General features: G+C 35.1%; 1 long non-coding RNA gene across 1 annotated transcript; it reads right to left on the bottom strand.

Annotated features, from left to right (window-relative positions):
• Window positions 1–16,226: 16,226 nt before the first annotated feature.
• On the bottom strand, window positions 16,227–21,243 carry LOC122198347. Its single transcript, XR_006192948.1, has 3 exons — window positions 21,081–21,243; window positions 18,450–18,732; window positions 16,227–16,466 (listed from the first exon to the last, which is right to left on the bottom strand). It is a non-coding gene; the product is annotated as an uncharacterized LOC122198347 (long non-coding RNA).
• Window positions 21,244–27,486: the final 6,243 nt, after the last annotated feature.

Here is a 27,486-nt window from a genome sequence, read left to right as displayed (position 1 = left end):
TGTTTTTAAATTTTATTTATTTTTATCTCTTATACAAAAATATAAAATCCTTGATTGCAAAGTCAGATACAGTCTATTTTTGTCTATTTTATTCACTCCTTTTTTCTAGTGACTAGAATAATACTAGGCAAATGGCAGAAGCTGAATGAGTATTTTTTGAATGAATAAGACATATGAAAAGTCTTTATTAATTGGAATCACCCTATGAGTGAAGATTTTAATAATAATTTTAATTTTAAGTATATCAAGAATCTGAAATTTCTTAGACTTCTGAGGTTTTGCACTGAGAATTCATAAGTTTTTAATTATTTATTTATTTATTTTATAAGGACTCTTTTGGCAGTTATATGACATCTTTGATTTCCTTCTCAAAATATTTTTAAATCCTTAACCTAAAATGTTAAGAATGAATGTTATGGAAACTGGTCTGGGTCACCCGGCAGAAGAACCAAGAAGCACTCAGAGATCTTGGAAGGCAGGAGGTTTATTTTACTCCAGTGGGCTCAGAGGAGATCGTTCTCCAGAGGTCTGCCCAGAGCATCAACAGAGGGGACAATTTATAGTCTGTTACTTCCACATTCCTCATTGGTAGTAATTTGGTGCCTGAGGCAAGCAGGGTGGGAACAAGAACCTGGCAGGGGAGTCTTCAGTCTGAAATTCCCTTATCAGTCCTGTCAGCCATCATATAACAGATTTTTCCCTATCATAAATAGGAACACAAATATATTGAAATAAGGTTATAAAATAATTTTTAAATTGCGTGGTTTATTAATCAGTACCTCATTATTAAATACATTAATATTCTTTAGCAGAAAGAGTCTAATAATTATAATTACAAATTAATGATGACTGTAAAATAAAGCACATACACAATATCTCTAATGGGATAGGAATAGAACAATATGTATAATGATTTCTACTGGTAACAAAGTACTGCAAATACTGCTATAATTTGCTATCCACACTTATAACTGAAAAAAGAAAGTGCCAAATTTCATTTGGAGACTAACGAAAACAAATATGTATTTTTTTTTCCCATCTAAGTTCCCATGGGTTCCTTACATTCTATCCATGAAGTGACTGAATGACTGAAGACATCTGATTAAGAACCTCTAAGTAACAGAAATACATATTTTTCAAATGCTACTCATTTTCAATAGTAGAGAATACTGTCTTTAAAAATTTAGTCCGCACCCACAAAACAAATGAACAAACAAACCAGAAACAAAGTCATAAATACAGAGAGCAAACTGGGAGTTGCCATAGGGGAGGGGACTGGAGGTGCTGGGCAATATAAGTGAAGAAAATTAAGAGGTAAAAACAGCCAGTTTTAAAATAAGTAAGTCACAACAAATGAAAAGTGCAGCATAGGGAATATAGTCAATGATATTATAATGAAGCTGTATAGTGACGGTTGGTAACTATACAAATGTTGTGGTAAGCATAGTGTTACGTGTGGAATCGTTGAATCACTGTGTTGTACGCCTAAAACTAATATAACACTGTATGTCACCTCTACTTCAATTAAAATTTTAAAAATAGCAACAGTGAATAGAGGACCTGACTCTGTACCTCTCTTTCTCCATATATATATATGTATATATATATATATACATATGTATATATATCTTTATAATATTCCATAGTAATTTTGCAAAGCAATACAAATTAAGAAAACTAAAACGTATAGAAAATGTTCTTATCATGAGTGAATCGAGGAGAGTTTTCAGCCTTTACAAAATGACGTTTGCTTTTAAAATAGGCATCTTGGGACCCTTAGCTATTTCACAGAAAAAAGATCTGAAACAGTCTAGTGCTCAGGTTCTGAAAGCTGGCTGCAGAACAGTTCTCTTGAAAGCACCTGATAGAATGCAGAGATAAAGAGCCAAAGGTAACAGGGAGGTCTGCCAAAAGAGTCCATAGAATTGAAAGTATTTGCAGAGAAGTGCCTCTCAGGTAATTGATAAAAACTAGAGATATAGTCCAGTGAGATAAGAAACTACCACACATAGGAGAAGAAAAAATTTCTGCTGGGAAATACTGAGTTAATCCATCAACTTTATTTATTTATCTTTTTTACTCCTTTTCTATTTCGCTTTCCTTCAATAAAGTCTTTATGTTGACAATGTAGAAAGGTTTACACAAACAGCCTGTAATGGAAAAAGTACACTAATCCCTAAATTCATTTTCTAGGACAAGTTTACTTGCAACAAAGAAGGTAGGAACTTGGCAATTTTTAGCACATTTGGACTAACCATAAGCAAACAGACCTTTACAAAAATATTGTGGAAATTTAATTTGTTTGGTAAGTTGAATGGAATCTGCCTTTTTTTAGCGGGAAAAAAGTAGAGGTTACAATAAATAGCCAAAATGCATTTCTGCTTTTCACTCCAAAATAAGACTCTATACAATATGAAAGCTCTTGCCTTAATAAAAATTTGTACAACTAAAACCATTTTCCTACTTATACAGAATGGGCTATAGAATTGTCAGGGAAGGAACAAATATTTGATGATAACAATATTTACCAGATATTTTACTTGGTGTAAACAAATATGCCCTAATTCATATTAGGTTAAGGATTATAGGAAAGGCACTTTAGCAGCCAGCTCCCAATTTCTTGGATCACTAGACATCACCCATGAAAAATAGAAGTCTCAGGCCACTACTCCGCTTGTGATTCTAGGAATCCCCAAAAACGTGCCGTAAAAATTTAAATTACTGCCTGGTGGCCTTTAGTTTTCTAACTTCCTTTTTTTCTTAACATGCCATTGCCTTTCTTTCTGTGTCACTTCTGTTCTGCATTAATCCACCCGCAGGGGTCTGCTACGTGAACAGTGCTTTCCTTGAACAAACCCTTGGGTATCACTTGACCTTGACAACCTTTGGGAACTGTTACCTCTGCAGTTGCCACTCTGAGTTCATTATCATCTGTGCCTGCTTCTGTGTTCCTGAGTCTTACCTCTGTCTCTGGAAGATAGGAAATTATATTCCCTTCAACATGTCTGACTCTTGTGAACAGATGGCAAAGTAGAATTGTTTGTCCACCACCCAGTGATACCATCTTTTTATCTTATTGCACAGCCTTCTCCTTTCCAACATGGCAAGATGGGAATGTTGACAGTTTAATGAAAAGCCTTGCATTCTACCCAAATGACTGCTTCATTCTACCAGGTAGACCCTCTCACAGTCTGGGCCCCATACCAGGCTCTCTTTTCATTAATACATTTTTTTCCCCTAGGCATCTCATGATCTTTCCCTGTAATCTGTGTTTCACAACATTCTATAATCACCATTTTGTCAGATGGGATTTGAGTTTCTTTCTTCTATATTCCATGGACATCTGTGACTGCAAATCTGGGGAAGTAGGTAGATACAAGCTTATAAAAATATTAAGCATTTGATAATGATTAAGGAATTTGTGTTTTGCCTAAAAATCCATTTGATAATCCTGAGGAGGCTACTAATCACACTAACCAGTGTAGCCACCGTATCCCAAACTCCACTAGAGCCGAGAAAGGACAACATGCTACACATATTTTATTTTGCTAATATATAGTGCACATATATTATCTCCCTAATTCTCACTATGGTCAGTAATGTTTAGGATTGCTGTTTTATATTAAATTTATGTTTTATCTTATATACATTTATATATAATAAAATAAATCAAGATAAATTGAAGTCACATAAGAAGTAGCAAACTGGGAGTAAAACAAGGTATATCTAAACTCCAAAATAGATATACCGTTATTCAAAATGTCGTTGGAGTTATCATAACAATCGCCTAGCTACCAAGAATAATACAGTGCAACATATCTTTTTTCCTTTGTAATAGGACATGACAGCTCCTAATTTTGGAAGCTCGGAAGGCAGTATAACCTTCCTTATTCCTCCCGCCTCTCAACCAAACTGTTCAAACTCTTTCCAGTATGTGGTGGGAACCATAGCACGTAGTGGTTAGGTCATGTATCTCAAATGCACAATCGACCCCTCTCTAAATCCCACATCTATGGTTGACTGACTTAGAATTTGAGATGGAGTATTTAACATCTTTGCTTTCATTTTCTTATCTAAAAAGTGGAATAATGATAGCAAGTAATAACATCATTTTGAAAATTAAATGACTTATTACCTGTAAAAAATGTAACCCATTGCCTGGCACTCAACAGGCACTAAACAAATAATAGCTATTTTAAATTTAACCAAAAATTACAATGTATAAGTTAAGTCAAAAAGTTAAATAAGATGCTGAGGAGTGTGTGTTTTAACTTTCCCATTTCTGTGTCCCAAATACATTTACTAAGTTATTATGGAAACAATGATCACAAACAATATTTGATATCTGGCTTTAATGTATTAATACCATTTTTTCTAATACTGTTATTACTTATAAACTGTAGAAGAAGATGTTTAAGGACAGAAGAGAAGGAATATAAGAATTGCTTGTGAGTGAGAGGTTAAAAAAACCAGGAAAATATGGCTGGATTGCAGGGTGCCGTTGAGGGGTCACATGCTGCTAGAAGTTCTGAATTTAAAGTCAGATCAGTCAGCAAGGCTTTTTCTTTTTCAGCCACATTCAGCCGCAAGCTTACAGTTATAGTAATGTGCTGGAAGCCGAGCTCTTCCAGCCTGAGTGGCAGGGCCCGGGCTGTGGACGGATTGGTGACTGAAGGCGGCCCACCAACAGTGAAGCTTCTTGTACTCCCGCTTTTAGGTAATTTGGCCTTAAAACTACCTGGGGTATTGTCTGTTGTGGAATTGCCCTCGGCAGGCCCCCTGGGAAAAGAACCTTTAGGGAAGAAAATAAGGTTCCGGAAGAAATTGTGCGGCCTTATGTCTAGCCCTTGCCATCCCCTAAGGAGACTCCTCTACTTACAGGAAGGATAGCCTCATACCTTTGCCAGCAAAGAGGGCCTGTAAAGGAGAGACATACGGATTTGAAAGCCCCACTCCGGCAACTAAAGAGTGTATCTCTGGGCACAGGTGACTTCAACCCCTAGGCCCACCTGGCCCCCCGGAGGCATTCCAGATGATGACTGAACCTAGTCTGTTTCTTGGTTCCTAGGTGCAAGGTCTCTCTGAGAATGTAGGAGGCATGGGTTTCTAAGGCCTTTTCAGCCCCTTTCTGGCACCTGGACCGAGGCAAACACATTGTTCTTCTGGCTTCATGTGGTTAGGAGGTCATGTCCCTGTAACTGTTCCACTTGAGGTGTTGAGAAATGGAGGGGCTTTCATGAGAACAGCAAAGCAAATGCTTTGTAGATTATAGATAAACGCCGATGCACAATGGAATAATGTAAGAAATTCGTCTATAATCAAAGGGTATGCGGGAAAGTTAGGGGAAAATCACCATGTTATTTCTTAAAGGTTGTTTACACAAAATTAGGTAATGTTAGAAAAACATAGATGACGTATGTTACAAGGAAATCACTAGCATATATGATGCCACGTTTACTGCAATAAATCGGCCAGTTCAACCCACTGCTGTTGTCTGTGTCCATTTTTATTTTAGTTTTAGTTTTTTATTTTAGTTTTTTATTTTTATTTTTTTATTTTAGTTTTGTTTTATTTTCACCGACTCCGTTTTTCCTTCAGGAACCCCTGGTTGCTGGAGCTGGCCTCCGGCAGTAATGAATAGAATTTAACTAAGGTAGATCTTTTACTATTAAGGTGCAAAGAATGGAGAGACCGGGCACAGCAGTTAAATAAACTATGTTATGCTGCAGAAAATAAAATAAATATGAATCAGCAGCCTAGAACATCCAGGTTTATTTCTTTCCTATCATAGCATTATTAGTTAAATTCAGGGAGGTCTGAACTTGATAGTTAAATGCTCTAACTTCAAGGGACACTTAAATCACTTCTAATCAGAACTCATTGACCAAAGCTAAGCAAACAACCCCACCTAACAACAAGGGGACCAGAAAGTGCCATTCTACCTGAATAGGAGAAAATCAGCATATCCAGTGACAACAGATGTTGTGACACCTTACAAACAGAAGAATCATCTACTATGTACTGCCATCAGGAAAAACTGTGAGAGGATCTATACAGAAGTAAGATTCATTTAGAAAAGAGTTAAAATCTTAACGAAACAAAGGGTAGTTGATCACAGAATCTATAAATAAGTTTTTTAAAAGGATGGAGAGCAGGTAGTAAAATCTAGTAAAACGTGTTTTAAGGCAGCGATGAAGGGATGTGTGTAGTCTGAGCAAATGAGGAACAAGAAAGAAACTTTCAGGTCCAGTTTTATGAGAGTCACAGGTAAAAATAATGACCTCAGGTAAAAGCCAAGTAGCAGTTGAAGCAAGAAGGTAAGTAAAATGATGAGGGTAGAGCTTAGGGTTAGAAAAGTTTTTTTTTTACTGCTCATGGATCTTGTGATTTAGAGGACACAATGAAAGGATTTCAGAAGTTGGGGAGGACAGCAGATGGAGTCAGATTAAGCAATGTGCAAATCCATATAAGGATGTGTTTCTAGGTGGATGAGGCATGACCTTGGATTTCTGGGCATCTTATGACCTTTGATGCACAAAGACATAGGGCATAATGAGATATGTGTCCATGTTCTCCAAGACTGATTGTAGTGGTGATATTATGGAGAGAAAGAAGAAAGAAGCTCTTTCCATGGGCACAGAGACTCATTGGCTCCTTCAAATCTTTACCATCTTCACCATCACAAGTGTTAAAGAAGTCAAAAGAGTCGTAGGATAGCGCTGACAATTGCTGAAGAGATTTGCACAGTAGCAGCAACAAATTCAGATAATAAAATCTTAGAATGCATTTAGTGTCCCATGTAAGGAAGCCTTTCAGTTTACTGGGAAATCTGACCAGAGTTTAATTTTCTATATGGATGAAGAACCTAATAAAAGTCCTAATTAACTTGACATTCACTTCTGTGAAATAAGTAATGGGTATGTACATAATTAGATGTTGGACCAGAGAAATTGGTGGAATTGTGTGTATGATTTCATTGCTAAAGATTTGTTACAATGATGAGGTTTTAGCCTGTGTGTTATATCTAGCAGCATTGTTGAGTAGGTAATTATTTTAAAAAATAGATCTATTTGACTAAGGGATTAGAATGAAAAGCTATTAAAGAATATAGTGATACAATTGGTTTCTGACCCAGTAAATGGTAACTTGAGAAAATAAAAAAATTAAATCATTTAATTTATCGCATACCTTTTTTTAGTTTCCTGTAATTTAAAAGCATCATTTTCCCCATCTTTACTTTTAATGAACTCCCTACCGATTAGATCAACCTGAGTGCTTTCTCTAAATTTGAATTAGTGGATGTTTATACAATAAACATCTCTATTGCATATTTCATATGACCAATTAAAAAGTCTACTCTAAAAATAAAAGGTTTGAATTAAGCAACTTCTAAAAGACCAACATTTTGTAGTTGCATAAAACAGCAGTAGTATGTTACCTTAAAATTAAGTTTAAAACTTTCCCCATATATAATATAAAAAGGGGTATGTTTTACTAATATGCAGAAATGAATATGCCAAAAATGTTTCTAAAACTAATAGTAAAAGAACAAAACAATGAATAACAATCGTCCGGGCTTTATAGAGAATTAATACATCAAGTTACTTTCTATTTACCTCTAATAATCAACCCACAGTGAGGTTTTGGTTGACAGTAAGATATCATGGGATATCCCCTCTTTTGTACTTCCAAACCCAAGATGAGACTATATCTAACAGGTATTCTGTGAAGAAATTCAGTCTTCGTTACCGCTCTGTTCAACCTGCTTCTTATTCGTAATAAGTAAACTAGTTTATCTAATGGGGTGTATCTTAACCACCTGTAAGCAAAGAGTATAACATTTGGGGCCTACATTCATAAACAGCTTAAATGGGGCATCTGAAATGTATGAGAAAATAAAGTTCTGGTCAAAAGGATACATGTACCAGGTTTCCACTGTATTCTTTATAATGGAAGTTTGTGCTCTAAGTTTGTAAATCAGATTCACTGCTAAAAGTGATGACAAATTTAAAAAGCAATAAACATTTTGACATTCACACTCTTAAAAATCAACTGGAGAATTTTAAGAGGATTATAAAGATTTTATTTATTTTGATATGTGCTCCTCAGCTGAGCTTAACATGAGTTGCCATTTCTTTCCTCTGGGACAAGAGCGATCAAGCCAATGAATTTGCAACTGCAGAGAAAAAATTGCTTTGCTGATTTTGTCTCTTACATATCTTCAACCTTAGACTTGATTATGCTGTGGGTAGTTTCAGATTGAACCAGTTCTCCTCTGCTGAAATGACTTCAACTCAATAAAATCATGATTTCAAGAATTGCTGAGCCATTTGTTGATTATTAAGTCACAATTTCAAAAGTGATTCACCGATTTAGATGGGAAAAACTCTTTAGGACATGTATGAATTACAAAGTTTCTCCCCAATAGGTGTGCTTCAGATTCAAGTGGACTAAGTGAACTAAAAGAAAATGTTTTGCCTCAACACTGATGACAGATGCTTAAGGTTTAAAGCTTGGGGGGAGGGATGGGGGAAGGGGGCAGGAAACTTATGAATTCAAGAACTATCTGGAAATTTTTATAAACAATTCTGGTCCATTTTGGGGTCCTCTGACTCTATCTAACCATTGATCATATAAATAGAAGTCAAAAATTCATTACTGAGTTTAAATTCCTCAAATTAAAAAAATTTTTTTTAATGTTTATTTATTTTTGAGAGAAAGAGGGACACAGCATGGGTGGGGGAGGGGCAGAGAGAGAGGGAGACATGGAATCCGAAGCAGGCTCCAGGCTCTGAGCTGTCAACACTGAGCCCAATGCAGGGCTGGCACCCGAAAGCTGTCAGATCATGACCTGAGCCTAAGTCGGAGGCTTAACTCACTGAGCCACTCAGCCACCCCCATAAATTCCTCAGATCCTTAAATACTCCAATTCTTCAATTAAGATATTGACATATACCTTTATTCTCATTGGTTTAACAAAAACAACAACAACAAAACACTATTAATAATTAGCACTAGCCCTAAAACTATATCATTTGCTAAAAAGAGTACACAATTCAATGAGTAAAAATTATATATTTTTTTTTTTTAATTTTTTTTTCAACGTTTTTTTATTTATTTTTGGGACAGAGAGAGACAGAGCATGAACGGGGGAGGGGCAGAGAGAGAGGGAGACACAGAATCGGAAACAGGCTCCAGGCTCCGAGCCATCAGCCCAGAGCCTGACGCGGGGCTCGAACTCACAGACCGCGAGATCGTGACCTGGCTGAAGTCCGACGCTTAACCGACTGTGCCACCCAGGCGCCCCGAGTAAAAATTATATTTAATACTGCTTCCTACATAATTTATTTCAGGTTCTGCAACATGGTCTTCCAAGTCCATCATGATCTTTTTCCTTGTTTCCCAAATTTATTTCTTCTATACCTTACCTTATACTTTATATTCTCACAATTCAAGCTGAAATAATTTCTGAACTCTCCCATGCTATTTTCTACTTCTTTTCACAGGTATTTTTTCATATACATATATATGTATATATATGTATATATATGTATATACATATGTATGTATATATATGTATATATACATACATATGTATATATATGTATATATATACATATATATGTATATATATGTAATATATTCATGTACATATATATGTATATGAAAAAATTATGAAAATGTATTTATAAATATGTTTATAAAAATATTGTCTTAAATTATATATAATGTATTTTATTTATAACTTAACATTATATGTTATTTTATATTACAAATATAGTTATATTTTTAATCAGATTTGAAAGATACACTCAACTCATCAGTAAAACATAAACTGCAAAAAAAGCATGAGCCACAAAAGCCAATAAAGACAAAGACTTTTCATTGACTTGTCAGAGAAAAGCAACCAAATGTGTGGTCCCAAAGAAGTCTGGTAAGATCTAAATATCTATCAAGAAGTCTAGACAAAAGATATGTCTCAAGAGGGTGTGACTATTGGCATAAGGAACTGACTGAAATCAAATAGCTAAATGCCACCACACTTGAAAGTTATATTTCCAAAAGTGTCACTAGCTTGGTTTAAAAGAGGTTGATTAAAAGGCAAAGCAATCTTTCAGCTCTCAACTTTCTAATGGGAGACTCGGGCAAAATTACTCAGCTTCCATGAATGACATATTCTCTCATGTGCCTTTCTGATGTGGTCAAGGAGAGTGATGGAAAAAGAGCCTCTCTGAGGGCAGAGTCAAATGAGAAACAAGGATTGATGGTTTACTACACAGGAGTGAGTAGAACTGGGGTCTAGTAAGGGAACATTCCCTGTGTTTAGCAATGATGGACTTGCACTATTGTGACACAGAGTAATTGCAGGAAACAGTGACTGTGACTGTCTCCTCTTCTTCCTCTATCTAAATGGGTATGTTTATTTGATTACTGTATTCCTATTTCACCATAAAATATTGGATATAGATAAGGAATATACTTGTATTATGTGCTCATTTGTTTTCTGATCAAAAGGAACTGCATCCAGATGTGATTTAGATCATGAGATCTAGCCTTTGCATCTTATGCCTTAACTAAATTCATTTGGGAAAGTGTTGAGTACATTTTTCACACGGGAGGAAATACCATTATATGCTATCAAGAGTGCAGATTGGAATAGTTGGTGTTGTTTGAAGATTTGCTCTTTCTCCGCTAAGAGTATTATCTTCCAGAAAGTGAAGCATACTTTCTTAGTCCAGTGTAAGGTATGGATAAGTAATTTGTTTTAGCCAACAGAATAAATGTAGACATGACATACAAGATGACAGTTCAAGTTCAATCTTTAGGTATATCTATATAATCTATTTCAGACTCTTCTTACCTTAAAAACAAATTATCCCAGCTATTGGTCAATGTTTCACACCGTGTTCTGGAACTAGAAGGTGCATGGAGTTAAGTCCATGCTTGAGTCCAGTCAAGTCCAGCCTAATAGAAAGAGCTCAATTAACCCAGAGCTGACCTGTATAACTTACCTCCAGCAAGCCTTCGAGTCAGTTTTACTGTAGTAAAAACAAATGTTTCCTATTGCAATAGAGAAAAAATAATCAGGAAAAGCTTTGTACAAGCAGGTGGAATTTAAGCCATCTTACGAAGATCGGGCTTCTCTATAAATAAAAGGATGAAGCAAAACATATTTAAAGCAAATTAAAGAGCAATTGCAAAGCCAAGGAAATAGGAATAAAGTTGGTTAGTTAGAGAAAGAATAAAATGGTAACTCTGATTACAGAACAAACTGCATATTGAAGAACAAGATATGGACTGAAACTCTAAACAAGTTGGTAAGATCCACCATCTCTGAGGCTTTGTTAAAGGCATAGTAATTTAACACAGCCAGCCTATGTTACGGTGCTGTGTTCTAGCTTCTGTTGTCCTATGACCTGTGCCTGTGCTGGCACATGCTTTCCTCTCAGAGTGCTCCTGATTTTTACAAATCGGCTCTAGAAAGCAAGTATATGTCCAGGGTTCTCACTTGCACATTCTGATTTGTTGAAACATATTCAAGTCTTAATTTGTTGATGTGCTATCATTTAAACTTTCATTGACTCTGAGTTCACATCCATAGGAATTGGACCTAACACTAATCTGAATGTAGAAAAAAGTAATAAAATGGCAAAAAAAGAAAGCATCATTTCGGTTTTCTCCATTGTATAACTGGAGTTTTACTGCTAAATACAAACATGTATTAGTTAGTGTAAAAACAGTAGTAGTAGTATTTTATTCAATAAGAGAATAGCACTGTCAGCTGCTGAGAAAGGTTATCTTTGAACTCTGTGACCTAATGTGCTGTGGTCCAGAGGGTAGAGCCATCAGTGACATTTCGTTCCGTCTTAATGTCATCAGAGCCAATGTTTTGGGGACACGAGTTTATTTCAAAATGACAGGTGAGCCTTGTAGCAATTTTTCCTTTTCTGTTTCTTAGAAAAGATGATTTTTCACTGAAGTTAACATTTTTTTGGTCTTTTCTAGATAGTAAGTAGTCTACAATAATGACATTTATGCTTGTTTTTACTTAACCTATGAACTACCTGTGTCATTAGGTGATTGAACCCATCTTCTAAAAAATGCAATTTTACCTTTAGGACAAAGAAGTTTAACATAAGCAGATAAAGTATTAGACAGTATGACTTACTTAATTCAGTAATCCAGTGATTCATGGATTCAATTTAGTTATTTTATGTTTTAATTCCAACTGAGTGGCATCAGTTCCTTTGATTAAGATGTTACCTTATAGAAAAATGAGCCATTCATATTTTCTGTCTCTGTACAGTATAATTTTGAGATTGACTTAGCAACCATATAGATCTAATTAAAGGTTAGCTTTTTGAGGTGCCTGCACATCCTTTGATCTCACCACAGTGCCCTTCTTCACATCCCCTCAGTCTATAAAATTTGTGGACTAAAATTTGTGGATTTTGCAGAGAATTGCTGTGCAGCTACCTGAATCGTCACCTGTCCTATCCCCCCTATCAGTAAGTTACCCTAAATAAAACTCTGTGTAACCTGATGGAGTTATCTGCTTTGTTTTCTGGTCTCAAAGTGTCTTCCTTCTCAGTTTCAAGGATACCTTTACTGTCCCTCCCTTAGCTTCTCACAATAGCACAACAGGCAAAGTGGCCTTACAGTTTTCAAGAGACTTTCTGCAAATGCCTGCTGCTGACTCAAAACACATGTTTCCAGATACCTGCTCGCTCTTTTTCCCCTTTACCCTATTTTTGTTTTCTGGGAGGAAGTATATGGAACTCTATTATTATTTCTATTTAGAGTCTGGATGCTTGGGAATTAAAAAATTATAGTCTCATCAAAACATTTCTCAGATACTTAAGTACTTCTCAGGTGCTATTTAGACCCTTTAAAGTTTTAGGATGTATTATAACCTCCATATAATCTCACCTCAATCTTCATTTCTCAAGACTTTTGCTCTATGAAAAGTCATTTTCTCTATGAAATTTTTTCTGAAGCTCTAGACTAGATTAGATGCTCCTGTTATTGCTCTCTGAAAAAGAGTATATCTTTCCAGTATTTATCTTCTAATCTTAATTTGTGTAAATTTATCCTTAAAACTATAGTTGGGATAACACGTTATGTTTGCCAATTCCTTCTTATTTATTTAAATTTGGGAAGAATAGTGTTTCTAATTAATTCATCTGATATAAGTTACCTAAGTTGGAGAAAAAGTATCTATGGCTGAAATGAAAACTTTGCTGAGTTCTAGAATTACAAAACCAAACATGACTCAGGAGAAGGTCTAGCACATAGAAAAGAAACATGTGATTAACTCTCCTAAGTATTTTCAGAATGTCTTACTCCATTTTAGAATGAAATTTGCAGTTTGTGCAAGCTCTTCACTAGCCCACTTTAATTGCCTGCCTTGGCAGATATTTATTTGGTAATTGCAATGTGTAGGTCAAATAAACTCCCTAGTATGTTTTTCAGCACTTTTCACAGGCTTCCTGCAAGTTAAATTCAAGTATCAAATAAGAAATTGCAATATCAGGCTTCTTTTTCCCCTAATTAGAGAAGAACTTTTTATTATCATTTTACATATTGCTATTTTATCTGGGATCTTGAAGTAGCTCTGTCTGATGACTCTGGTGGAGGAAAAAGGTCATGGCTAACTTCGTACTGGCATCTTGCCTTTGTCTAGTCACAGCAGGAGCCATTGCTCTCTGCAATGCTTAAAGAAAAGAAATCTGGGGCTTTTATGATGATTGAGAAACTGTATAATGCCTGGGTAGGAGGTTAATTGGGAATGAAAGGGCTTAAAATCCCTCTCAAAGCAGATATCTTTGGGGAGGTCATTTTCAGAGGGATGCAGATTTATGTATCTCTGAAGTGTTTTTTAAGAAGCATATTCTTTTAGAAAATGGAGAACCAGCCAAAAATCCTAAGGATCAGGATTACAAGGGATTCATTAATGAGTAAGAGGTAATTTCAAAAGTCCGTTAGGAAATCCAGTAATTTCTGTTATAATAGTACTCTTTGTATGTATATCACTGAAGATACGATGAAATGATACTAATTTATGGCAGGTATTTTGTAACTGGTGGTTTCAGTCATTTTTCTCAGTTTACCTTAAACAGAGTGTTATTATGTTTGTATTTATGATTAAATTGTATTCAGAGTAGTTGTATACATTATCTTCCAGGGAGAGTCAGTTAATTTTGTCATTTTTCCGATTCACAACTGAAATTATGGACAAGATATTGTTGAAACTATAAAAGGAAGTTTGATTCATCGAATATTCAAATGTCTAAGGTCTTATGCTAATCACAGAGAACAAAAAAAGAAAAAAAAGAAACTTACATAAGCATTTTCTATATTCTAGTAGCTTATAATCTAGTAGAGTATATTTGGTAGTTTCAAAATTATTATGAGACATTGGGTGTCTACTGCCAGGTCCTGGAAAATGCCTCCACAATAACCTGTAGGTAAAGCAAAGCCTAAGTGTCTTACTACTGCAGTAGGAGGGGCCACTGACTTGCCAAGGTTCTAGTAGAATCTCAGAAGGAGACATTAATGGTAGTGTATTCAAAACGTTTTGGAGATCTCGTTTAGGACAGGCCTTCTGTAAGGACAAATGTAAATTTAAAATAAGAGGCTTAATTTACCCTGTTGAAAATAAGGGAAGAGATCTCACTTCCCTTTTTTTTTCTTTGAGCATTTACTTTAGAAACTTGTAAGTACTTTCTCCTCTCTTTGAAAAGTATATAAATCCCTTTGAAGACTAAATGGGCATTTTGTTAATGACTGACCTAGACATGTCTTTCTCAAGGACCTGGGAACCATCTCTTTACAATGTGCTGACCAAGGGAGATAGCACCCCTGTCTCCCAGTCTCTGTGGGAGGGCAGAGGCCTAACTTCTGTGGCACCTTGCTCCAAGTTGCAAAACTACCTCCTGTCATAAAGATACGAGAAGTTTGTTTTTCCTCTAGATAAGGCAAATTAACTCACACAGATGGTCACCTCAATAAGAAGGTAAACTTAAGATGAACTATGTGTGACAAATAATGCTATTAAGTCACCTGACTTGAGGGTTAGTCATTGCTTATCTTGAAAACATGTAAGTAATGCCTTGTATTTGGATGCATATATAAAAAAGAGTGAGATTTATTCTTGTCTTCACTGCCTCTTAGCCGATTGCTTGTGATCCATATCATGTTCTGGTTTAATTAATGCCTATTCAATAAGCATTATGAATAAAAATTCTCTTTCTCTATTACCTTTGTAGAAAGCATTTCTGACTTGGGCATTTTGTTTGGATTATATTTGCCCAACATTCCCCGTGCAGGGGTTGTGTTTGGGACTAGGCAAAGATTGTGATACGATGGTTTAGGATTGGTGGACACAGTGAGAAAATGGTTTTAAGTGAGTCTTGATGAGTAAAGATTTGTTTGTTATGCTGAATTGAGCATTATTATTCTGACAAGGAGCTATTAACTCTCGTAGGGGCAAGTAGCCTAGCTTGTTGTTCAGATAAATGGATATCCAATAAGTTTCCAAAACAATTAATAAAGTTGTTACAACTTCATCTCTCTGGGTAAAACATTTCTGAAGTATTAGATTCATGTTAATTGCAAGCAGTAAAATATTAAATTCATGTTAGTGTAGACAACAAGCTGTGTGGCTGTAAATGGTTCGATTGTCATGTGGAAAAGTGCCATTTAAATGATATAAGCCAAATGTTGTCGGTGCTCAGAGTAAAGAGCCATCATATTTCAGTTATGGTGAGAGAAAACATGTTCATGATTCTGTTGGAAATTATGTCTATTCTTGAAGACAAGAAAAAATTTCAATAGGAAGGCACGGTAGAAAAGATGTTCTAGCTAGAATTAACTGCAAGCATGTGAAGCTATAATCTGGGGAGATGAAATGAATACTTAGTTCCATGAATAAGCAGCCAGAGATGAGGCTGGAAAAAAGATAGGGGAGAGATTCTGAAGAATTCTGAGTGTTGACCTTAGGACTTTGGTTTTTACTTGGTAGGAATTAGGGGTGGGGGTGGGGATCAATCACCAGTTAATTTAATGAAAACATTTCAATTCAGCAATATCACTAGAGAAATCATACCAGTTAGAATGTTTTAGGAGCAGGATGTATTATTATTGACTTTAATTATTCAATATTAAAAGAAGCCTGAAGCAGGTAGTTCAAGGGTTATATAATTCAGCTGCTTAACAATATCAGGATTCTAGGTCACCTTCATATTATTCTATTGTTTACGCAATGACTTTCCTGTCGATGAAGCCCAACATATTCATATGACCAGGTCCAATCTGGAATTTAAGAAGGTGGCTTTCTGTTTGTTCACTTTTCTCTTTCTGTCTGTCTCTCCCTCTTTTCTTAATAAGAAAGGCACATCTTTCCAGAAATCCCCCTTCCCCGAAGACTCCACTTCAGATGAAGGATTGGGACGCATGCTCACACTCTTGGAATATGAAATTAAGTGGAAAGAAAAAAAAAAAGAGTGAGGGCAGGAACCTTCCCCTACAAATATCAAATACATTATACAAAGCCACAAAAGCATTTTAAAAACATCATTTTGCCTGAAGAACTAACTGACAGATGGAAATGACAGACAACTTAATGAGACAGTCAAGATAAGATAGAACAAATGGTAATGATTATATACAATGTCAGAGGAGTTGTGATGATAGGCTAACTAATTAGAAAACAATCAAGGTATACCCCAGCCTCATGTCATATTACAGCATAAATTCCAGAATGATTAACATAATTAATTGTAAAAACTGAAGCTGTAAACTGGAGATGAGAATATATTGAGATCAGATTATATCACAACATAAAAGTGATATCATAAAGGAAAAGAGAAATCACAAAGAAAAATATATATAATATAAACTACATGCACAAAATAAAGCACCAGAAAAAAATGTAGATGAAAATGCTCTTGAAATACTTGCCATTTATTCTATGAATACTTATATATCATTGTTAATTTAAAAAGCATTTTCAGAATGATTTTTAAAAACACACATAGATGCCCCCTAAATGGGTAAAAAGGAGAAAGAGAAAACATATAAAGAAAAAAAAAGTGAAAAGAAGGCTACTAATAATTGCAAATTTGAGCACAATGATACTTTATACCCTATTATCAAAGAAGAAAAACAATGAATAAGAAAGAAATGTTAAAAATGTTGGAAAAGTGATCTCTCATATCTCATTTGTTGAAGCAAAAAATGGAAACACACCTCATTTCTAGATGATTTGGTAATATATATCAAATTATTAAAATGTGCCTTGACTTACTATGATGCCCCATGGATACTGAGTAATACTATGGAGAAAGTACTATCCTATGTACTTTCTATGTAGTGACCTGTACCATCCTTACAAGTCTATGAAGTCGGAATCATTATTATTCACTTTTACAGCTGAGGAAACTGTAGCACTGAGTGATAGAGCAAACTCAGGGGGCACAACTGGTAAGTGTTGGAGCCAGAGTTCAAAACCATGGTGTCTGTCTCAAGAGCTCATACACATAAATGTCATATTACTTTGCTTCTCTAATTTTAATAACCTTAAAGAAATAAGGAATTGTAAATATGTCTGTAGAATACATTTACATAAGCAACTTTTAAGTATTTAAAACTTTGATATGAAGAAATTTTCCAAACAGAATTTGGCTTAAAATGTTTACATTTCTTGGGGCACCTGGCTGGCTCTGTCAGTAGAGCATGCGACTCTTGATCTTGGGATCATGAGTTTGAACCTCACATTGGGTATAGAGATTACTTTTAAAAATATTCACATTTCTCGAAATTGTCAGCAATAATCCTTTTCTTCTGGCTGATGATTAAACCCAGTCATATCCTTCACTTTACAGATCTTAAGTAAATGACAAAATTCAAGTTCTGAAAATGCCTGATCTATGGTCTGTTTTTCTTCCTTTCTTTCTTCTTTCTTCTTTCTTTCTTTCTTTCTTTCTTCTTTCTTTCTACAACAGTTTGGCAAATTCTTGGCAATATGTGGAGAAGCATGGATCTCTGGGACAGAGGAAGTGGGCTATAGGAAGGAAAGAGTGTTCATATTGTACAGTTGAATGCTCTACTTTCAATCTTCCTCCTTATCTCTTCTCACCAGCCAAAACATTTCATTCCAAGTTCTGTTTCTGCGTTTTCTATTCAGCAAGTATGTTGTCATTTTGTCATTTCAGGTAGAGATCATAGATTTAGTCTAATGGGTTTGTCTGCCTATTCTGGGTAACCCTAACTTCCTCTTAGGAGATGATTAGATAGATGAGAGAAGATTATAGCTAGCTAGCTAGCTAGCTAGATATGAAGGTGATAGAGACAAAGGGAGAGAGTCCTTGTGTCTCTATTCTCAACTCAACTTATCTAACACCAAACCAAGAAATGAGAGAACAGAACTAATAAGTTTGGTCACTTACCTTCACTCTTTTTTCTTCTGTTTTCTCTTAGTCCACACGAGAAGGGGAAGGCATTATATTTCTGCCATGTCATATTGTCCTTTATTCAAGAGTAAACATTACATAGCCCGACTGACATAGGCTTCATTCTGTGTTGGAATTCTCTGCTCTAAATCTTTCCGACTGGCTCTTCAGGAATTTGAAATATCTCTTTTTCTTCCTCTGAACGCTGGATTTCAAACTACTACCGTACTAAAGGGATCAAGTGCCCCACATGCTTTGGAATGTTATCCTCATGATTCAGCTGTCAATGGGATATAATTTAAAAGGGAAATAAAAGTGCATTTTAATTATTTCCATTATACAGATATATTAATATTAGAAAAGCATCAAGGTAGCAACATTTTTTTTCTCTTGGGTTAAGTCATTTTTCTAAAATGCATGCAAAATATTTTAAAGCAGAATAATTAAAATCTTCAAATATTTGAAACAGAAGTGGGGAGCCTATAAAAGACTGTACAAGTTTTCGTAATATATTCTCATAAGGATTAAGTAGGAATTTAGATAATAGACTAATTAGCACATGAAGAAAGGAAGATGTGGTTACAGCAAAATGAAATGGACTCACACGCCAAAATTGGCCTATGAGTTTTAGCTGCAGACAAGGGGGAATAGCTGTGTAATAGAAGTGTTGTGCCAGATGTCCACTTTCCCTAAACCTGAACTAATCACTGATTCTGCTTTGGTCTTGGAGGAAAAAAAAATCATTCAAGAGCATTAGGATTCATGTTACATAAAATACCCATTCTTTGTAATTCTTATTAGTCATATCACTAAAAACATCTGATGAAATTAGAAGTATGCTATTTGATTTTTTTTTTACATTTAAATGCTATGTGATACAGTTCAACTAATATATTTCTCTCTTAGGTGGAACTTGATACCCACATTTGAAATGGACTCTGTGGGATGTCGAAGAAGATTAAAGATTTGGAAGAGAATCTGACAAATAGAATTTTGCAGTTTAATTTTCTATTGAAGGATTTCCTGAGTCTAGTTTTATTTGTTTATGTTTCAGTTGAGAAGTGGCATTATATTTTATCCACGTGGAACACATTTTGGAGAAATATTCTCCTTTAAAACTGTGAGATACATAGCAATGCATGCATCACTGATATATGAACATGATTAAGGAAATTAAATTGCCCATGCCTAAATAATTCTTTAAAAGTGTGCCATTAGAAAAAATCAGGACATGACAAGTTGTAATTATTACCTTTTAAAAATATTGCTACATTTAGAAAAATAAATATACTATGGTAAAATAACCATTAGTTTTACAGACAAGGAAGAAAAACTAAAGCTAATAAAATATATACATATACATGTGTTTTCTAACTAGCTATTTTCTTAATTACCTTTAGTAATGACAAGTTTGGATTAGTACAACTAATCTTTTTATTTCAAATGATGTTCTTTGATTTTTTTTAAGTCTGGAGATGAAGTGGCTTCCTTTGAAATATCAATATCAATAAATATATAATCACAACTTTTTAGCATCTAATTAAATGAAAGCTGAAACAGACAAATGGAATTTTAAAAATTCAAAGATGTCACCCAGTTTATGCATATTTTATTGATTTATATTGAGGAGACTCAGGCATCTATCTGCTCTCAATCCACAAATACTAGCAAGAGTAGATATAGGACATACATTTAAATTATACAGATGAGGAAACTGAAGTGTACCGGAAAGAAGAAAGTGAATATTGGATCAAATCAAAGTCAGGAGTACTTCTCTACTGTCATTGCTCAAAAGAGTAGAATGGTGGTTGGCAGGGACGAAGGGGTGGGAGATATGGGAGATGATTGTCAGAGTGCTAAATTTCAGTTACAAGGTGAGTAATTTCCAAGAATCTACAGTACAGCATGAGACCATAGTTAACAATATTGTATAATTGAAAGTTGCTATGAGAATAGGGCTCCAATGTACTCACCAACAACAACAAAATGGTAGTGTTGTGAAGCGGTAAATCTGTTAACTAACGTTATAGAGGTAACCATTTCCCAATATATATGTGTACCAATTCATCACACTCTACAACTTAAGCTTACTCACCTAACATTATATGTCAATTACATCTCAATAACACTTTGGGCAGGGGGTGGGGTGGGGGCGGAAGCTAAGGAGATAGCACTTTCAAATTTATCTCTTTAGGTTCTTTTTGGGCAAATCAAAAGAGTAAACATGCTTGATTCTGAGATTCCTAATTCATTTAAGCTAAAAAGAAATCACTTGTATAAAGGGAGCAAAATTTGTTTGCTTGCTTGCTTGTTTTCTGGATACTAATTCCTGAATGAAATGTCTGTAGGGAGGCCCTTACTTAGGATGTAGAGACATATGTCTTGAAAATACTGTAGTGAGTTCTAATTATCTTTTTTTTTATACCTTTCCTCAATTAAAGGCAGTTTTCCAAGGGACCAAATCACGTATCAACATTCCAACTGCCTGATTTAAGAGTAAAATTAAGACTACCTGGACAAGTGATTATTTGGTCAATACCACACAGCTGTTTAATGACTAACACTAATGTCATTAGTCATAGGTAAGGATATGTCCAGAATTAAATTTTATATGTCATTGGTAATTACCTGGTCAGCTGCTTGGATTCAATCTGATTTCTCTTCCATTTTTCCTTATATATTTATTTTTCAGCATAGTCTCTGGTAGATTTTTTACTTTGGAATGTTCATTCTTTGTTATTCTTCAAAAACTGCTTGTAGATTTCCCAAGTTACAGGTGAAGAAATAGATGCTGTCTGAAAAATAAATTGACTGAATATTCAATTTAGTCAAACAACTGCATGTAGACAAAGCTTGAAAAGGATCCATTTGCCGAGAATAAATGTGTAAACTCTTCGCATTACCGATCTTGAGGCCAAGTTTACCCATGGCTCGAATACTTCTTGGTTGTCATTTTACAACAGCATTTGTTCATGCTTTTAGGTAGAAAAAAATTCTTGTTTAATATTTTTTGATTTATGGTACTTCACATGTGTAACACAAAATATGTTTAATGAATTTTATATGAATATATAAATGTAAGTCTCAAATCACTGTTTTACTGTCTATAATTTTATTTATCCATTAATTAGTTAATTATTAATAAGCCATTTATGTAAGATTTTAGCAATGGGAATAAGTCTTCTTAATAGGTATGTTTTATCAATGAGGATAATTTCTGGTATAAGTTACAGGAAAAAAAAATTGGATGGAACAGTAAGGAGATTTATTACCTTAAGTAACAAGAATGATCCAGGGAAGGATGGCTCTTTTACTGTTAATTTACTGGTTCAATGATATTATTAAAGACCTGAGTCCATCTTTCTGTTCTGTCATTCCTAGTGTATTTCTGGAAAACTTCATGGGTATGAGAGGACTGAAGCACCTCCAGGTAATGCATACCAACATTCTAATATGTAGAATGCCATGACATGTTCAATCACGGGCAAAGGGAATGGGATCACCAATCATAGTTCACTCTGGGCTTGGGGCTTGATATTGACTAAAATAAAGAATAGTAAGATGCAAAATTTTTGCTGGGAACATAACTAAGAGAGTCTGCTGCATCTCTATATTGTATTGAGTAGGAACTTATTTTAATTTTCATAGTCTAGTAGAGGTCAGAACCATTGATTACATTTATTGTAAATGGAACAGCCTGCCTTTACCCCCCACCGTTGGAATTTATTTCTTATTTTTATTGAGGTATACTTAACATACAGCATTATGTTCACTTCAAAAGTCCAACATAATGATTTGATATTTGTAAACATTGTAAAATGATCACAATAAGTCCAGTTAACATCCGTCATCAGACATACTAACATAACTTTTTTGTAATGAGAACCTTTAACATCTATTCGCTTAGCAACTTTAAAAGATGCAATAGAGAAGTAATAGCTATAGTTGCCATACTGTACTTTATATCCCCATGAATTAGTTAGCATATAGTACAACAATGATTTCAGGGGTAGATTCCTTCATGCCCCTTACCCATTTAGCTCATTGCCCTGGAACAGCCTGCCTTCTGAAAATGTACCCATAGTTCTAGTGCTAGTCCTCCATGTCCACTTGGTTTGGGTTATCTAAAATTCATGTTTGAGTGTTTCCAAAAAGTTAGAAAAAATGTTGAATTTTTAACCTAGGTCCAGGTTTTCAGATTATGGAAACCAGTTCCAAGCTTTCCTGAGTTAAGTCCATTAAGGTTATTTTCCAGTCAGCTTTTCCTATATGAGCTAAAAGTGAACCATCACAAATGCTTCTATAAAAAAAAAGAAAGGGGGTGATGAGTGTCTCGGTTGGTTAAGTGTCAAACTCTTGATTTTGGCCTACATCATGCTCTCAGACTTCCTGAGTTCGAGCCTTATGTTGGGCTCCGAGAGCCTGCCTGAGATTCTCTCTTTCCCTCTCTCTGCTCCTATCCTGCTCCCTCACTCACTCTCTCTCAAAATAAATAAATAAATATTTTTTAAAAAGAAATAAAATACAAAGAAAGAGAGAGAGGAAGGGAGGGAAATATCTAAATTATAAGAAATTTTGTCTTTTTCATTTTTTGCTAAGAAAATGATATTTAAGACAGAAAGTTAAATTTATTACAGAAATCATATGAACAGTTTGTTTACCTATTTAGTCATTCTGCAGCCATAACTGAGTGCACATTATATGCTTACCATGTGCCAAGCTAGTGTATTGGCTAGAAGATGGTTAAGATATACTTGTTTCTCAAATCCCTCAGGTATTTTAATATTTATTTCAGTAGAAGATAAGAGGTTGATGATTATTTATTTAATGAGGCCGTCTTCTTCAAGAATTTTTTTTGACCAGTGCTCTCAACATGTAGGGAAAAAATGTCTATGAATAAGAGAACATACAAATTTTGTTTTGGGCAGTATTGACCAGCTACCTGTATATTATTTTAAAATAAAATGAGAAGTGAATTTAGAAGACCTATGTCCTGTCTAAATAGAAAGCAAGGATGTTGTCTCATCGCCAGCAGGAGTAAGTTATAAATGAAAATAAAATAAAAAATAAAAAAAAATAGAAATAAAAATAAAAATAAAAACACAGATGACATATATATTAGCCAAATCTATGTCTTTGTTATCAAAAAGTTCTCAAGGATCTTAATTACTTTGCCTCCTCCATTTATACCCCCCTCCCCAATGAAGTGTAATGATGGTTAGTATAAGGACAAGAGCATTCATTGATGCAAATCTAAGTTTACATGAAGAAGTAACATTTTATTATGGTAAAAATAAAAAAAAAACAAAGGTATTGCTATATCACAGAATAACTGGTTGTGGTATGACTGAAATATGAGTAACATGGTGGAGAGCTGAGGCTAGATGGGATTCATTAGAGTTGGTGGACAGTTTAAATTAAATTATGCATTGCCTTTTGTCATGAGCATTAGAAGAATCAATAATATATGCAGTGTGTATTACTTCCAAGAGATTTGGAGTAGGAATTGGAAAACTGTTTTGAATCCTGGTGCATCCGTTCATTCATTTATTTTTTACTCATTTTTTATCAATTTATCTATTTATTTATTATAATGAGGTGATCATTTTAACACATTTTTACAATGAAGTATGTTTAATCTAATTTTGAGTTTTTATTTTTTGCAGGTCAGATTTTCTTTATTGAATTAGTTATTTTATCATTAGCAATAGCATATTCACATGATAGCAAAACTCTGATACTACTAAAGAATAATGGTTAAGCCTCCTTTGGGAATCTTGTTGGGAATTTTGTTTCCTACCTGCAGCATTCTTCCCTGAGATGGAGGTTGTTGATGATACGTGAATTTTGAGTCATTGTCACTCACAGAAAGAATGCAAGTCTCTGGATTATTGATTGCCCACACTAACCCCGGGGCTTGAGTTGCATATGTAGGCTTATGCCATCGTTCTTGCCCCACCATGTTCCACCTAAAGAGCTGCCTCTGACTACACCATCCAAGGGTATCTGAGTAGGTAACAGACACCCTTTACCTTGTGTGTTTCCCAGCCTGGTCACTGAGGGTAATCCACTCACTCCCATGTCAGGCTCCTTGACCCCTCTCAGGCTGTCTCTTGGGATGGCCACACCCATATTCTCTGAAGGCTTTTCAGGCCTTGTTGCTCCATAACACCAATAGGCTCTTCTAGACAATGTCATATGCTTGCCTCTGATCAATGTGATTTCATGTTTTCCCGGGTAGTTCATAAGCTGAGCTAGAGGCATTACTTGGGTGACTGGGGACATTCTTCTAGCTTCATTCAGGCCCCTCACCTGGTCTCCATTCCCCCTTCTATGTGATGAGTTGTACAAAAGTAGTGTGGAATGTCAGCATTGAAAGAGATTACAGTTTAAAAATGCAATGACTGGGCGCCTGGGTGGCTAAGCTGGTCAAGTGCCAGACTCTTGATTTCAGTGCAGGCCCTGATCGCACAATTTGTGAGATCAAGCCCCACACTGGGCTCTACACTGACCACATAGAGCCTGGTTGGGATTCTCTCTCTCCCTCTCTCTCTGTCCCTCTCCTGCTTGTGCATGCACATGCCCTCTCTCTCTCAAGATAAATAAATAAACATTGAAAGCAAATAAAAATGCAATGATTATTGCCTAAAATATCTAAAAGAATATGTGGTGGAAGATGTTTTCTTCTACATGTACTTTATAAACCACAGTAGTAAATATAACATGACAAAAAATCTGTTTTTCATTCAAATTTTTGTCATACTCTGAATAAGATTGTACGTGTGGTCATTATCAATAAAACAAAGTAACAATCTTTAAGGAAGTCCTTTGAAGTTAGTATTCATGCCTGGCACAATGAATGATACAGTATCATGAGTAATGGTGTAGACAGCATTAAAAAAATGGCATTTGAGTACTTTAGAGACAAAAAGGTCCTTACAGTTTCAATTCAAACAGGCTGAGAAGAGCCATTCCATTATGTGTAATAATATTGCTAGTTTTTTTTTCTTACGGTAGAAGTTATGAAATTAGCAAGAAATAGCACACTTGACAATAAAGAAGAAGAGTAGATGGTCCACAGGCCTGAAAAGATGATTTAATACACTACAAAGAATCTTCCTGTGCACTTATGGGACAATAAATACATACATACATAAAAACCTCACTCCTATTCATTATTTTAAATTTTCATTAATAAATTACTCTATCTCACATGGGTCTGTGCATTTTTGATACAGTAAAAAACAAAACAAAACAAAAACAAAAACAAAAACAAAAACAAACTCCTGTAGATATATATGGTCCCTGCAAAAATTATTTACTTATAGCTACACATACCATGGAGCCAACCCAGAAATATGGTATTGGTAGAGTATGTCAGTGCAATCACATGCTCTGTAATCTACTTTCTAATTTCCAGTCCATGCTTCACTGCTATGAGATTTAAGGAAAATTAATCTGTTTGCATTTCTTTTTACCTGTCTTCAGAATGTATTTGTTTTTACTTCTCTTACATTGTTAGTATGGTATGAACACTAATTATCCATATAAAGTGTTTAGTAATTGTTGGCTATCATTATTACTACTGGTCTAGTGCTCCATGAATATACTACTAGTTGTGTATGACCACTACTACATCGGTAGATGGTTGGTCCTTGAATTAAAGAGACGATAAGGAAAAAAAAAAATAAAGAATAAATAAATAAAGGGACCATAAGGGAAGATTTCCTAGAGGCAGAAACGTGTGACAAAACTTTAAGAATACATTCTTAAATATTTGTTATAACGTTGTTTCGCCAAACTCTTTTCTGAGTCTCCTCTATTGCCCCTCATGTTCAGTAAAGTCTGGTATACATACAACCTTGAGTTCATGGTCCCTGAGAAGAGGTGGCTTGTCAGAAGTAACAAGAAAGCAGTGACTTCTGGGGAGTGGCATCATGTAGAAAGTGGACTGAAGAAGAAGAAAAACAAATCCAGAAGAGAGAAATAGAACCTGAAGTAGGAATTTAGAGCTTGAGACCCTTAGGAGAAATATATAGGCAACCTTTCTTCCAAATCCCCAGTAATCTCTGAGGACATTGGAAACAAAGTATCTTCCCCTAATCCAACCATAGAGAGTTGATTTAAGACAATTTTACCTAAATAATAAAAGAAAAGGTGACAAGCAACTTGGAGAACTTGGGAACGTATAGCAAGTTAGTGTCTGGTTATATAGAAAGTTATTTCCTGTATTTTAAGAGTAAACAAGCCTGCTTAACTCAAGTCTCCACTTTCAAAGAAAGGAAGCACCTATGTGCTACTCAATGGAAAAAACCTTTTGGTAATGTTGAAGTTTGAGTCATGAGTTCGCTTAAGCTTTTTAAAATAATTAAATGTGATATTTACCCCAGTTTTTGTTGATTACTATTAATTTGTTCCTCCAACAAAATCTGAACATTATTTTGTTGCTACCATATCCTATGAGGCACCTCTGTGGCAAGAAAACTTGAGGATTCCAAGGTTTTAAGAGTTCATCTCTAACCAAGACTTTCATTATAGGACGTACAAGTAAGTTAACACTTTTGACCCAGCTTCAACCTGTCTTCTGACTGCCAGCATTTTACACACCTTTCAGTGGTCGGTTCACTGTCCCCACAATCTATGGTTAGCATTTCTGTGTATGGTCCCTCACCTTGACATCCTGTCCCTGAGGAATCTCTTCTCTCCTCTGCACTTCTCCATACTACTACCTTTTTAAAGGTAGTACTTCCAGTCTTTCTTCATCAGAGAATATTTTTTGATCATTTCAGGGTACTCATTTATTATAAATGCACAGTACTTATTTTCTAAAATGCTACTGGAACTCATATTCAAATATTTCCTAAAGAGAGCCTATAGTGCTGATTTGTATCTGTGGCTAACAGTATTGTGTTCTATACCAGATTCTGAATTCAGGAGGATTAGGTCCTTGTAACATACTCCTTTGATTTGCACCATGCTCAGCACATAATAGCAATAATGAAGGACTGATTTGATATTTTCCAAAAAAAATTAG

The sequence above is a fragment of the Panthera leo genome, chromosome C2 (assembly GCF_018350215.1).
Source record: "Panthera leo isolate Ple1 chromosome C2, P.leo_Ple1_pat1.1, whole genome shotgun sequence".
In the NCBI taxonomy this organism is placed as follows: Eukaryota; Metazoa; Chordata; class Mammalia; order Carnivora; family Felidae; genus Panthera; species Panthera leo.
Note: the sequence above shows the minus strand (reverse complement) of the source record. Positions and strands in the feature narration are given on the sequence as shown.